The sequence below is a fragment of the Stegostoma tigrinum genome, unplaced genomic scaffold, assembly GCF_030684315.1.
Source record: "Stegostoma tigrinum isolate sSteTig4 unplaced genomic scaffold, sSteTig4.hap1 scaffold_67, whole genome shotgun sequence".
Lineage (NCBI taxonomy): Eukaryota > Metazoa > Chordata > Chondrichthyes > Orectolobiformes > Stegostomatidae > Stegostoma > Stegostoma tigrinum.
Genome location: NW_026728611.1, coordinates 453,028 through 467,749, shown reverse-complemented (window position 1 = coordinate 467,749; position 14,722 = coordinate 453,028).

Below are 14,722 nucleotides of genomic sequence, written 5' to 3'. Positions count from 1 at the left end.
AAGTGGGAGGAATTGGAAGAGAAGTTGTTGAGTGTGAGGACGAGTTTGGCTAAAGCAGATGAGGGTGTTAGTGGAGGGGGTCTGGTCGGGCCTGTGGGACAGGAAGAAGCAGAGGTCCTTTAGGCCATCTGTATGGGGAATGCAGGTGCATAGGGACTGGACGTGCATGGTAAAAATGAGGTTTTGGGGACCAGGGAATTGTAAGTTCTGGAAGAGGTGGAGAGTGTGGGTGGTGTCACGGATGCAGGTAGGGAGTTCCTGGACAAAGGAGGAGAAAATGAAGTCCAGATAGGTGGAGATGAGTTCAGTGGGGCAGGAGCTGGCGGAGAGAATGGGTCAACCAGGGCAGGCAGATTTGTGGATTTTGGGAAGGAGATAGAAGTGGGCAGTTTGGGGTTGGGGAATGATGAGGTTGGAGGCTGTGGGTGGGAGGTCATCTGAGTTGATGAGGTTGTGGATGGTTTGGGAGACGATGGTTTGGTGATCGGGCGTGGGGTCATGATCAAGGGGACAGTAGGAGGTGGTGTAGGAGCGTTGGCATACAGCCTCAGCGATGTAGAGGTCAGTGCACCATACTACAACTACGCCTCCCTTGTCCATGGGTTTTGTGGTGAGGTTGGGACTGGAGCAGAGGTCTGCACGTTCTGCAGGGGAGAGGTTGGAGTGGGTGAGAGGGGCGGAGAGGTCGAGGCGATTCATGTCATGACGGCAGTTAATTTTGAAGGCTTTGAGGGAGGGTCGGGGGCCTTGGGATGGTGTCCAGGAGGGGTGGGTGCGTTGGAGGAGGGAGAAGGGGCCAGTAGAGGGAGGGTTAGGCTCACGATTAAAGAAGTAAGCGTGGAGGCGGATGCAGTGGAAAAACTACTCAGCGTCCAAGTATGAGCGATACTCGATGTGTGGGTGGAGGGAGACAAAGGTGAGCCCTTTACTGAGGACTGACCGTTCGTCCTCAGTAAGAGGGGTAGAAAGGAAGGGAAGGTGTAGACTCGGCAGGGCTCAGTGTTTCTGTCTCCTTTGGAGGCGGTGGGCAGAGTTGCTTCGGCAATGGCGGGTGGAGCTGCGTCAGCGTCAGCAGTGGGCAGAGTTGCGTACGGTGGCAGTGGGTGGAGTTGCATCGGCGGTGGGCGGAGTGCCGTAGGTGTCGGTGGTGGGCGGAGCAGGGTAAGAGGTGGCAGCCGCAGTGACGGTAGGAGTGTCCTCAGTGTCTATGGTGTTTCAATTGGAAATGGAGACAGTGGCATTCGCTGTCCCAGAAACGGTGCATCCAGCGGCGAAGGATGTGTCATCTTTCCTGGTGGCTCCAACAGTGGCCACATGGCCAATGGTGGCGGGCACATTGTGGGGGAGTTCCTGGGTCGGGTTGGGGATTTGGGAGGTGGAGGAAGCCCGTTTTGGATGGTAGGCACCAGTAAGTTTACTGTACTTATGGTTTTTTGTGCCCACTAAAGCTGAGTAGAATTGTGAGTTCAGGCTGTGGATCCTATGGAGAATAAAAAAAACAGAGCTCCTTTGTAGGTCTGGAAGAGGGAGGCTCTGAGCTGGGGTAGGCTGGATTGCAGCGCCTGGAGATGCCGGCGCATTGTTGCGAGTGTGTGTTTCAGGAGTCGCAGGAAGAAATGCTTCTGAAGTTCTGGATGTAGGCATTGTCACGTTCGGGGCAAAATTGGGAAGGCTTGAATGTGGACTATTGTCCAATGGGAATGATCAGGTTCCATAGGGATGCAGAAAGGTGATGTGGCTGTAGTACCTGGTTTGCTTCAGGATGTGGTCGAGCAGTCTCAAGGCCGAAGAGGGCAGTTTTTGGACACTTTTCCAGGGTAATGGTGAGACTGCATTAGGCTGTGTGCATGATGAAATTAGAAGCCATCCAGAGATGATTGACTGAAGTGATTCCTGTGAGAAGTATTTATCTTCAGAGGAAAACATGACCAGTCTGGCCCTGGATTTATTGCACTTTAGGCGAATGAATCATGGTCTTGTTTAAACGCAAAATATTCCGAGCAGTCTTTTCAAGTTGAATGCTGAAACAATCTTTCCATTTGTGAACAGTGGATGGACTGTAAAACTGGAGAATACCTCAGTTAGGCAATGGTGACTTATTTCTTTTACCCTTTCAAAGGATTGTGTGCTGATGGAAGTCTTTCCAGAGAGAGATGGAGGATAAGTCATTGAATATTCTTAAGGGAGAGGCAGAAAGATTCTTGACTAAGAATAGCACACTAATGGTATAAGGGGTGGAGAGGAATGTTTATTTGAGGCCACATCCAGATCTTTCAAGAACTCATGGCATGGCAGACTGGGTTTGATTTTTCTGATCACTTACTTCTGATCCAAGTTTCTACATCTATTGTCTTTCTCAACTGGAAAATAAGGAGAGAATTCATGTGGTCACGAAGGCTCTCCCTTTCAGAATAATGGGTACAACTTCCAAATCTGATTTTTAAACAGCACTATGAAAATACTCAGGAAAGTTTCATGGTTTTCCAGAAAGATCAGAGACATAGAACAAAGTTAAATTCTCATTAAAACTGCTTTAGTAAACAGATTGGGCTGAATATATGTCTTTAATAGGACAGATTACTTTTATTTGTTCTGGTGAGATGAGTTTCATTGACAAGACCAGCATTTATTGCCTCTGTCTAATTCCCATTCAGAATATGATGATGAAACCCAGGGACACTAACAGATACGTTTCATGGAGAAGTACAGGATTCTGAGCAAGGGACAGTGAATGGACAATGATATTTTTCCAAACCAGGATGCTGTGTGGCCTTGGACAGCGTAATCCTCAACATTTGATGCTCACAACATATGGAAATTGTAAGACTGTATTTTCTGTTTTCAAAAATTAAGGTCAGAGAGTCATTCAGTAGACAAACAGGACCTTCAGCTCAGCATGCCTATTCCAGTCAAACAAACAAAACTACATTGATCACACTTACCTTGACGTCTACAGCCACTAGGCTCTGGCATTTTGAATGCTCCTCCAGCTGCTTCTCAAATGCTGAGTTATCTTGAATTATCTGTGACCTGAGATTTTGCTTTTTTCTTTCACTTTATGCATGAACTGCGTTTTGCAAATATATCCCACAACATCAAAGACAGTGATTAGCTCGATAGATCATTACAAATGTCTACCTTGATTTATAATCTTCGGGAAAATCAGACTTTCTTTTGAATTCATTTGGGATTTTAATGTAGCAAGATCAGCCCTAACTGACCTTGAAAACTTCCAGCCCGAATTTCACCAAATTGGAAATGTAGTGGACACTGAAAAATGTTACTTCAGATTACGATGGGATCTAAATCAGATGGGCCACTGGGCCAAGAAGTGGTCGATAGAGTTTAATTTGAATAAATGTGATGTGCTGTGTTTTGGAATTCAAATTAGGGCAGGACTTATACTCTAAATGGTAAGCCCTTGGAGAGTATTGCTGGAAAATGTGTCCTGTTAGTGGACGCATAGTTCCTTGAAAGTGGATTCAGAGGCAGCTGGGATAGTAAAAAAAGAATGAATTTGGCGCACTTCCCTTTATTGGCCAGTACATTGTGTATCGTAGTTGGGAGGTCCTGTTGCAGCTGTACACTGGTTAGGCCACTTTTGGAATATTGCATGCAATTCTCGTCTCCCTGCTATTGGAAGGATGTTGTGAAAATTGAAAGGGTTCAGAAAAGATTTATAAGGGTGTTGCCAGGGTTGGAAGGTTTTAGCTGCAGGGAGAAACTGAATAAACTTTTTCCTGGAGATTCGGAGGCTGAGGGGTGACCTTACTGATGTTTGTAAAGTCAGGAGGGGAATAGATAGGGCATCCAGACAAGGTGTTTTCACTGGGGTCGGGAAGTCCAAAATTACACGGTGTGGGTTTAAGGTGAGCTGGAAAATATTTAGAAGGGATGTCAGGGGTAACTTTTTCACACAGATGGTGGTGTGTGTGTGTGGAATGAGTTGCAAGGGGAAGTGCTAGATTTTGGTACAATTACAACATTTGAAAGGATGGGTATGTGATTCGGAAGGGTTTGGAGGGATATGGGCCAAATGCTGGCAAATGGGACAAGATTTATTTGGGATATGTAGTTGGCACGGATGAGGTGAAACTGAAGTCTCTGTTTCCGTTCTTCACAACTTTCTGACTCTATGATTTGGTGAATTTCTGATGAATAGTTACATGCAGGATATTTGTTGCTGGAAGTTGATGATCTCATTGAATATCAAGGGAGGGCTTTTGGTTTGCCTCCTGTTGGAGATAATTCCTGCCGGCCAACATTGAAGAACTGTTCTTGTTAGCCATTCATCAGCTAAACCTGAATGGTGCCCACATCTTTTGGAATAACGACACAGACGACTGCAGTAACTGAGGACCATGAAACGGGGCTGAGGACTCGGTTTCAGTACAGTTGGGTTGCTGATGTTTTAATCTCCTGTCAATATGTTCTGTTAGTTTGTGAGCATTCACAATCCTGTCTCAAACAGAAACATTCTCTTTGCCAATGCATATTCGAGTGACACAAACATGGAACCAGATCATGGAAACAGCACTGAAAGGGAGTGGAGGTTAAGAACTGGCAGGAAAACAAATACATCTTCAAAATATGCACATGGGAACAAGGAGTTTATTGTTCTTTTGAGGAATGACACCATAACAGCTAAAATACATTATTCTAATGAAGGGAAAGCTATATCCATTTTATTAGTTTCATTAAAATAATGGTGATAAACAGCTGCAATAATCTGGCACTGACCAATTAAAAAAAGCTGGATGTTTTCAGAGACAGCTGGGCTGTCCCAGGTTGAGTGAGTGCTGATACTTTATGAGAGATGCGGTTTTGAAAAAAACTTTCTGAACACAGTTGATGGAACAGACAAACAAGTGCCATTGGCTAGTATTTCGGAATATATCAGACCTTTCATGGCTGTTACCACATAGAATCAGACAATTGAGAAAAGGCCCATTGAGACAGCACCACCAGGTGCTGATCCAAATGCTTTTTATAGTTTGGCATGTTACCTGCCTCAGCCATCCTCCTAAGCAGTGCATTCCAGACACCAAATAGCCTCATCACAATAGGACAAAATTCTCCTGACAGAATCGGAAGTCAGTACCGAAAATTCTTCGGAATTTTGTGAGGACAGTGAGCACAGTGTTCTGTACTTTCGCTCTTTATTGTTTCAGCTGGTGTTCCAATAGCATTTGAAGTAACTTACCATGCCGCCCATGCTACTTCACTCATTACGGCATCATGGACGCGAAGCAAAAATGTGATCAACACAAATTGGAGACAATCCCGCACAATCTTGGAACCCCTTATAAACAGCTCTGTGTGTACTTCTGCACCACTTGGATTGGAAACGTTTCAGGAAGGCAGCTAAATGTCACGTTTTCTAGAGCTCTTGATGAAAAATAAACATAGCCCTTGCTCGTGCCTCCTAAAATCCATGGATGAGTGTGTCTTATTAAGAATATCAAGATACTTTATGGTTTCAAACCCCACCACACCCGGCACCTTCCCCTGCAACCGCAGGAAATGCTACACTTGCCCCCACACCTCCTCCCTCACCCCTATCCCAGGCCCCAAGATGACATTCCACATTAAGCAGAGGTTCACCTGCACATCTGCCAATGTGGTATACTGCATCCACTGCACCCGGTGTGGCTTCCTCTACATTGGGGAAACCAAGCGGAGGCTTGGAGACTGCTTTGCAGAACACCTCCGCTCAGTTCGCAACAAACAACTGCACCTCCCAGTCGCAAACCATTTCCACTCCCCCTCCCATTGTCTAGATGACATGTCCATCATGGGCCTCCTGCAGTGCCACAATGATGCCACCCGAAGGTTGCAGGAACAGCAACTCATATTCCGCCTGGGAACCCTGCAGCCTAATGGTATCAATGTGGACTTCACCAGTTTCAAAATCTCCCCTTCCCCAACTGCATCCCTAAACCAGCCCAGTTCGTCCGCTCACCCCACTGCACCACACAACCAGCCCAGCTCTTCCCCCCCCACCCACTGCATCCCAAAACCAGTCCAACCTGTCTCTGCCTCCCTAACCTGTTCTTCCTCTCACCCATCCCTTCCTCCCACCCCAAGCCACACCCCCATCTACCTACTAACCTCATCCCACCTCCTTGACCTGTCCATCTTCCCTGGACTGACCTATACCCTCCCTACCTCCCCACCTATACTCTCTCCACCTATCTTCTTTTCTCTCCATCTTCGGTCCGCCTCCCCCTCTCTCCCTATTTATTCCAGTTCCCTCTCCCCATCCCCCTCTCTGATGAAGGGTCTAGGCACGAAACGTCAGCTTTTGTGCTCCTGAGATGCTGCTTGGCCTGCTGTGTTCATCCAGCCTCACATTTTATTATCTTGGAATTCTCCAGCATCTGCAGTTCCCATTGTCTCTTATGGTTTCAAAGTTGAGTCTAAAGTCTTGGAAGGTAAGACTTTGCCAAATGAGTGTAAGCCCAGCAACATCAGGAGCATGGCATGGCATTGTGGTAAGGATCCTCATCCTTTTCAATCAGAGGACTGATCATGCGATATCAGTGCCACTGAGTTCAATCCATTCTTGGCAATTTATCTCAATGTGACATGGCATCAATATTAGGGATCTTTAATACGGAAACTTTGCAATGACTCATTTAATGATCATTCACAAATACTTGAAGGTCAACTCAAATGGCAGCTTTGTTGTTCTGATCCAGATCAGACAAATTGTGACAGTCCAACAGAAAGAAAAGAAATTCTGGAATGTAACTTATCCAGTCCAGCAGCATCTGTAATATGACTTTTTCATAACAGGTTCATAACAGACTAGATATGTTAGCTCCAAATCTGTCTCCAGATGTTGCCTCATCTGTTGTGTTTCTCCACCAATTTCTGTTTCTGTTTCAAATTTCCATAATCTCCAGCATTTTGCTTTTCTGGACTGGCCCAGCTTGGTGAGATTTTGACAATATCATCCATTCCTGTTTCCATTAGTGTTATTCTGCCGATTACACTCATCATGCCCCAGTGTCTGTTTCTTCTTTTAAGTTCCAAAAAAAATGCGAATATCATCCTAAATGCATGAATTTCTGGAAATCAATTTTGATTAAAAGTAATTTTAGAGGTGGCTGCACTTCATGAGACAACAGAAATAGATTACTCATGACAGCACAATCCGTGCCCTTCACTGAAAGCATCTCCCCTCAGGCTCTGAAAACTTTTCATACAAATCTCAGAATATTTCCAGCAAAGCTGTGGTCACTCAGCCCGTCATCTCTGTACCGGCTGGGGATGAACTGTATTCCTACTATTATTATTCTGTCATCTCGCGATACATCTAACATTTTGAAATCTTCATCTGCTTTTAATTTTGAATATCCTGGGCATACCCCATGATTAAAAAGTGTATACATAATACGTAACTTCCTCCATCACATTTAAAGTTATCATACTATGATCATATTGTTGTTTGGCACTCCATCTCCCAAGTATGACGTATTGACTTGCTCTGCTTTGCATTTCATTCTGTCAGTCAGAATAAGTGCTCGTTAAATACTGGTGACATTGGGATATCACTGTCCTCCTCTCCAGTCACTACAGCCACTGCTGCCATTCCACTCTGTCTCTGAACCATTGTCACATTCATTCTGTCCCTGATTATTTAGTCCATGCTCTTTAATGAACAACATCATTGTACACGCTGCATTTGATTTTAGTTTTGGACAATTGAATCAAGAAATGTAAATGTTACGCTTTAAAGCACATAACCTGCAATGAAGAACTTTGCATGTTGAAGATACATTGTTGTTTTATTACAGCAGCAAGAAAACCACACTTACTCTGCAAGGTCAGCCTGACTATGCCCAGCGATTTTTTTTTTGTTGTTGTTGGCTGTGTCAGAGTAATCAGCACAGGAATAACATTTTGATTGTGTTTTTTTGGAGGTGGAGGGTGTTGGTGCAGGTGGTTACAGCATTGCACATGGACAACAGGGCAGAGCCATTTAGCCAGAAAAATGAAAACATCCATCATTCTCCTTCACAGCAGACATCGTTAGAGCAATTGCTGATGGTATATAAGACCAATAGCCAATGATGTTAACATATGCAATTTAGTCCAGTTTTAATTGTGAACTGAAGGTTCACTGAAGGTGTATTGAAAGGCGTTAACTGGAACTGTTTGTTCGGTGACTGTGATTGATGTCAGTCTCCATGGATTCGAACTGTGTCACAGGAGGCTTTCCCTCCTATTACTAAGGGGCTCCATTCAGTGTGTTATCCCATAGTATAAGTGAGACATCAGCGACAGCACTAACAGGGATCAGCAGCTGCAGAGAGAGGGGGTGGAGAGATCAGAATCTGAGAACAATAGACTGGAATGTTACAACAATGGATCAGAATCTGAGAACAATAGACTGGAATGTTACAACAATGGATCAGAATCTGAGAACAATAGACTGGAATGTTACAGCAATGGATCAGAATCTGAGAACAATAGACTGGAATGTTACAACAATGGATCAGAATCTGAGAACAATAGACTGGAATGTTACAACAATGGATCAGAATCTGAGAACAATAGACTGGGATGTTACAACAATGGGCAGGAGTTTATCCTCGGGTCTTTACTATGTTACGAACTATTGGTCGACATTACCAGATCGGATATTTGGTGTACTGTGGGTTATTCAAGTTGGTTACTATCCCATTCTCGCTATTGTTGGTGTTCCTGGTAAGTCTCTCTATCTCTGTCCAGTCATTACTTCCATAAAGTATATTCAACTTTATTGCTGTTTCTGTTGCCGACATTTGGAAAAGATGGAATCTATTATCTTCAGTTTAATTAAAACCTCACTTCATTGTTCATGAATTTCAGACTCATCCTTCACAAGCATCTGAGAACAAGACTTGTTCACATCATTGAGGGCCTTTATTGATTTATGTTTCGCTATTGTCTCCATCCCCAAACTTGTCCAACACCAGCTCCATAATGTCCCCACTCTCCCCCTCTGCCTCTGTACTGTTACTGAATAAACCATTATCTATGACGTTTCAAAATTCAGACTTTATAGTTCCAGCTCTTTTCTGACCTGTCTTCCAAGTTATAAATAATTTGATCACACCCTTGTTCTTGTTTCTGAAGTAATTAACGATAGGAACATCATGTCAGAGCAATTAAGTCACTCAGCAGGTAATTCCAGAGACACAGGTTATTACTGGAAAGATACTGTTTCAAATCACACTACAGTTGGTGGTAGAACTTAAATTCTAATGATAAGAACTGTAATGAAAGTGAATTTCAGAAATAACAACCATAAAATCAGCAGCATTTTGAATAAAAAAACCATCTCATTCCACTGATCTCCTCTGATAAAGAAATCTTACGTTTTACTGGTCTGGATTAAGTGTTAATTCAAACCCACAAGAATGTGTTTGGCTCCAAACTGCCTTGTGGAACGGTCACAGTTAAAGGTAATTGACGATGGTTAACAAGTGCTGCTCTTGCCAGTGATTCTGACATCCCATGATAAAAAAAAAGTTGAAATCAAAGGAAGAAAGATGTCAGAGATCTGAAACAAAAAGAAGCAAAGTGCTGAGGGAAATGAACAGGTTTGACAGGCTTTGATGAAATTTAAACAGAGTTAGCATTTCAAGCTCACTGAACAGACATCAGAACTGAAATCAGCTGGTAACTGTTGTGATTTATTCTGGTGACAGGGATGTTTGTTTTGAAGGGGAGAAGGAATGAGTTGAATAAATGCTGAAAGATAGAGCTAGAGGGAAAAAAGAAACAAAGAAAGGGATTGTTGATGATCAGGTGGGATGGAAATAAAATGTGAAATTAATTACATTTATTTTTCACCTTTTCGCATATTCCTGAATGTCGTGCCCATGGAGATATACTTCTAAGTCCCTGTCTGAAATAAGTTCTGTCCCCTCAGTCTGTCTTCCCTGAGTGTGGTCATCTTCACTTATTCATCAATGGGATGTGGGTGTGACTGGCTGGGCCAGCATTTATTTCCCTTTCCTAGTTGCCCTTGACAAGATATCTGTGAGCTGCTTTCTTGAATCACGACAGACCACGTGCTGTACATTGCTGGTATATAGGTCTGTCCTGTGTCATTTCTTTGAGACTTTGTGGTGATTGATACAAGTGAGTGGCTGGCTTGGCCATTCCAAATGGCAGTTGAGAGGTAACCGCATTGTTGTTGGTCTGGAGTCACATGTCGGCCATACCAGGTGAGGGTGGCAGATTTCCTCCCTTGAAGGCCATTCATGAGCCAGATGGGTTTTTCCCAATGATCAACGATGGCTTAATAGTTTCATCATTCCATGTAGTTCATTGAATTCAAATTCCACAATTTGCCATGGCGGGATTTGAATTTGGATCCTTGGATTAATAGACTAGAAATAATACCACAAGGTCATCTCATCCCCAACATCCCCAGTCACCTCTAGCAGCAATAGTGGTGTTGCTGCTATCGCGACTGTGGTACAGAAAATTGTGCAATTACATTGTCCACTGCTTCTGTTAAGAGCAGACTCATTAATATTTCAGGCCACTGTGACTGTATAGAGATATGACTGTTTATCAGCCAGGAAAATAAACTAAGGAGAGGAAGGCATTTCCAACACAGAGAGTGCACGATGTCTGCATCAGGGAGAGGGCAGTACTGACAATGGCCATCAAGTGAACTGGTTTCATTCTAGAACTTACTCAGAGATAGTAGGAACAGCCGATGCTGGAATATGAGATTAGGCACAGAGCTGGATGAACACAGTAGGCCAGGCAGCATCAGAGAAGCAGGAAAGCTGATGTTTCGGGTCTGGGCGCTTCATCCAGCTCTTCACATTGTTATCTCATTCTAGAACTTTCTTTGCAGCAGTGGGTGACTTATCCATCATGTGCCAGAGTGCCGACCTCCAATATATTCACGACATGACACACGCCAGCCCTGCCTGGTGTAGTGAATGTGATGTTCTGTTTCCATGAAGGGAGGAACAGAAACTCTTCCAGAAATAGCAGGGAACATGGCGAATAGTGAAAATGAGGAACTGTGGGAAATTCAAATCAAATTTTACTCTGAGATAACTTGCTTCATTGTTCATTACATCACCAATTTTAGTGTCATCTGCAAACTTACCAACTATACGTCCTGTTTTAAAAGTGAAATCATTATAGAATGACAAAAACAATGGCCCATTACTGGGCCTTGTAGCACACAATTGGTCACAGGTTTGCATTTCGAAAAGCACTCTGTCACTGTGCTTTGTCTTCTTCCTTTGAGCCAATTTTTATTCAAATTGTTCGTTCTCCCTGTATTCCATGTGATGTGACATTGCTAACCAGTCCACCATGTGGAACCTTGTTGAATGTCTGACTGAAACCTATATAGACAACATCTAACACTCTGCCTCCATCAATCCTTCTCATCATTTCTTCAAATTTAATCAAGTTATTGAGACACAATTTCCCACGCGCAAAGCCATGTTGACTGTCCTCATTCAGCCCTTCCCTTTCCAAATACATGTAAATCCTGTCCTGAAAATCCCCTCCAACAATGTGCCCATCACTGATGTCATCCTCACCAGTCTACAGTTCCCTAGCTTTCCCTGATCACCTTTCTTAGATAGTGGGACCATGTTAGCCAACTTTCAGCCTTCCATCACCTCATTGGTGGCTATCGATGATACAAATATCTCAGCAAGGGGCCCATAAGTCAGTCCCCTACGTTCGCATAAATGTCGAGGATCTACTTGATCAGATCCTGATGATTTATTCATCTTTATGCATTTTAAGGGGCCAGCACCACTACCTCCGTAACGTGGACACTTCTTACTGTTTATTTCCCCAAGTTCCCTCAGGCTCATATGCTTTGAACAGAAAGCACAGATACAAATTGTTCATTTTAGTAACTCACCCATCTCCTGTGGTTCCACACATAGGCAACCTTGCTGATTTTTAAGGGGCCCCATTCTCTCCTGATATACTCTTTTCTCCAAAATGTATTTGCATAAATCCGTTGACTTCTCCTTAACCCTATTTACTGAAACTCTCTCATGAGCACTTTTTGCCCTCATGATTCCCTTCTTAAGTATACTCCAACTGTCCTTCGTCTCCTGTAGGGATGCATGAAATCCCCGCTGTCGATAACTGATACATGCCTCCTTCTTTTTCTTGATCCGAAACACAATTTCTCAAGTCATCCAGCATTCCCTACACCTATCAGCCTTGCCTTTCATCCTAACCAAGTGTACTGTCGCTGGAATTTCGTTATAAATTTGTGACAATTTCCCATTGCAAGCCATCCCTTTACTTGCGAATATCACTCATATCAACTTTTAAAAGTTCACAGCTAATATCGTTCAAAATGACCTTGCTGAAGTTTAGAACTTTAGCTTTTAGATCAGGTCAATTCTTTTTCATACTTATTTTAAAATGAATAAAATTATGGATTTTTTTTGACCCAGAGTGCGACCCCACTGACAACTCGGTTACTTTCCCTGCCTTATTCCCCAAGAGTACGTCTAATTCTTTCTTTAACCTTCTATTGGAGGTAAATCCACATGCTGAACAAAAAAAAATCATGAACATACACAAAAAAACCCTCTTTCTATCCGATTCTTTCACACTATGGCAGGCTCAGTCTATTTTTGGAAAGTTAAAATCCCCTACCGTGGCCACCTTATTATTTTTACACATAACTGTCATATCCTTACAAATTTTCTTCTCAATTGAACCACTGACTGTTTATTTTTGTGGTGTGGAGTACAGTTCCAACAAGGTGGTCAACACTTTCTTATTTCTCAATTGCATCCAACTAACTTCATTGATCACACTCATAGGAATATCCTCCCTAAGTACAGCCAGAATGTTATCCCAAATCAAAAATGCCGTCGCCCTTCTTCCCCACCTCCTTTGCAACGTTTTCTACCTGTCTGATATCAGCTATCTGTTTGAACATTAAGCTGCCATGACTGTCCATCCAGGAGCCACATTTCTGATAGCTATGTTATCCCAGTCTCATGTCACTAACCGTGCCCTGAGTTAATCTGCAATACTATCAGACCACGTGCATTGATATAAATGCAGTTTAACTTATCAGACATACCTCATTCTCTGCTTTGCTCCAGCCTGCCTTGCCTATTTGACTTGCTTTTTTTGAAGAACTACTGCACCAGATTCAGACTGCTCCCTTTTCTCACAATGTCGCTTGGTCCTTCCAGCATATCCATCTGCACCAACCCTGCATCCCACCCTCATCATCTTACCAGTTTAAATCCTCCTGGATGGCTATAACAATTCTCACTGCTAGAACATTAGGCCACTTCCCATTCAACTACAATCCATCCTCCTTGTAAAGTTCACTTCAACCCGGAAGAGATTCCAAATATCCAGAAATGTGTATCCTTTCCCCCACATCAGCTCCTCAGCCCCGAGTCCATCTGCTCGATCCTCTCTATTCCAAACCTCACTAGTTCATGGCACCAGAAGTAATCCAGGTATTACTGTACTCGCCAACCAACTTTCATACATCCTTCCCTAATTTCCCATGTTCTACCCTCAAAATCTGATCCATTTTCTCGTCCTATGTTGTTAGTTCCAAAGTGTACAACAATCTCCTGTTCGCCTGTCGAGCCATTGAGAATATTATATACCCTGTCCAAGACATCCTTAACCCTCGCACTCTTTAGGCAACACACTATCCTGCTGTCTTGCAGTTGGCTGCAGAAACGTCTGCCTGTGTTTCTGCCTTGACAGTTCCCTGAAATCAATCACTTGGAACCTGATGTAACCCTCATTACAGTAGAGACAATATGGCTACCAGAAACTTGGCTCTGAGTGCTATATTCCTCCGAGAGTCTGTCACGCCCGAATTCCCCAAAACAGCATAATCGTTTGAGATGGAGATGGCCACAGGAGACTCCTGCATTGCCTGTCTACCCATCCTACATTTCCTACAAGTGACCCATCAACCTCACTGTATCTGCAGTATTTCTACCCCTGGAACAGATATTCATCACATTCCATCGCTCCTGTAAATTCCTCTTTGCCTCCAGCTACTGCTGTAACTGATCCATGCGATCTGATATGATTCATAGAATATTACAGTGCAGTACAGAGCCTTCAGCCCTCAATGTTGCAATAACCTGTGAAACCAAACTGAAGCCCATCTAACCTACACTATTCCCTTATCATCCACTGTCCCTCCTAACCATCAGCAAGTGACATTAAAGTAACCGTTCTGAGGGAGGGTCACTGGACCCATAGAACATAGAACAGTACAGCGCAGAACAGGCCCTTCAGCCCACAATGTTGTGCCGACCATTGATCCTCATGTATGCACCCTCAAATTTCTGTGACCATATACATGTCCAGCAGTCTCTTAAATGACCCCAATGACCTTGCTTCCACAACTGCTGCTGGCAACGCATTCCATGCTCTCACAACTCTCTGCGAAGAACCTGCCTCTGACATCCCCTCTATACTTTCCACCAACCAGCTTAAAACTATGACCCCTCGTGCTAGCCATTTCTGCCCTGGGAAATAGTCTCTGGCTATCAACTCTATAACCCGAAACATTAACTCTGTTTTCTCCTTCACAGATGCTGACAGAGCTGCTGAGTTTTTCCAGTGACTTTGTTTTTGTTCTAACGTTAAAGTCACATGTGTACCATTAGCAATGGCACCAGGAGAAACAACATGGAGCAGTCTGTCTGTGCATTCTCTGCTTCAT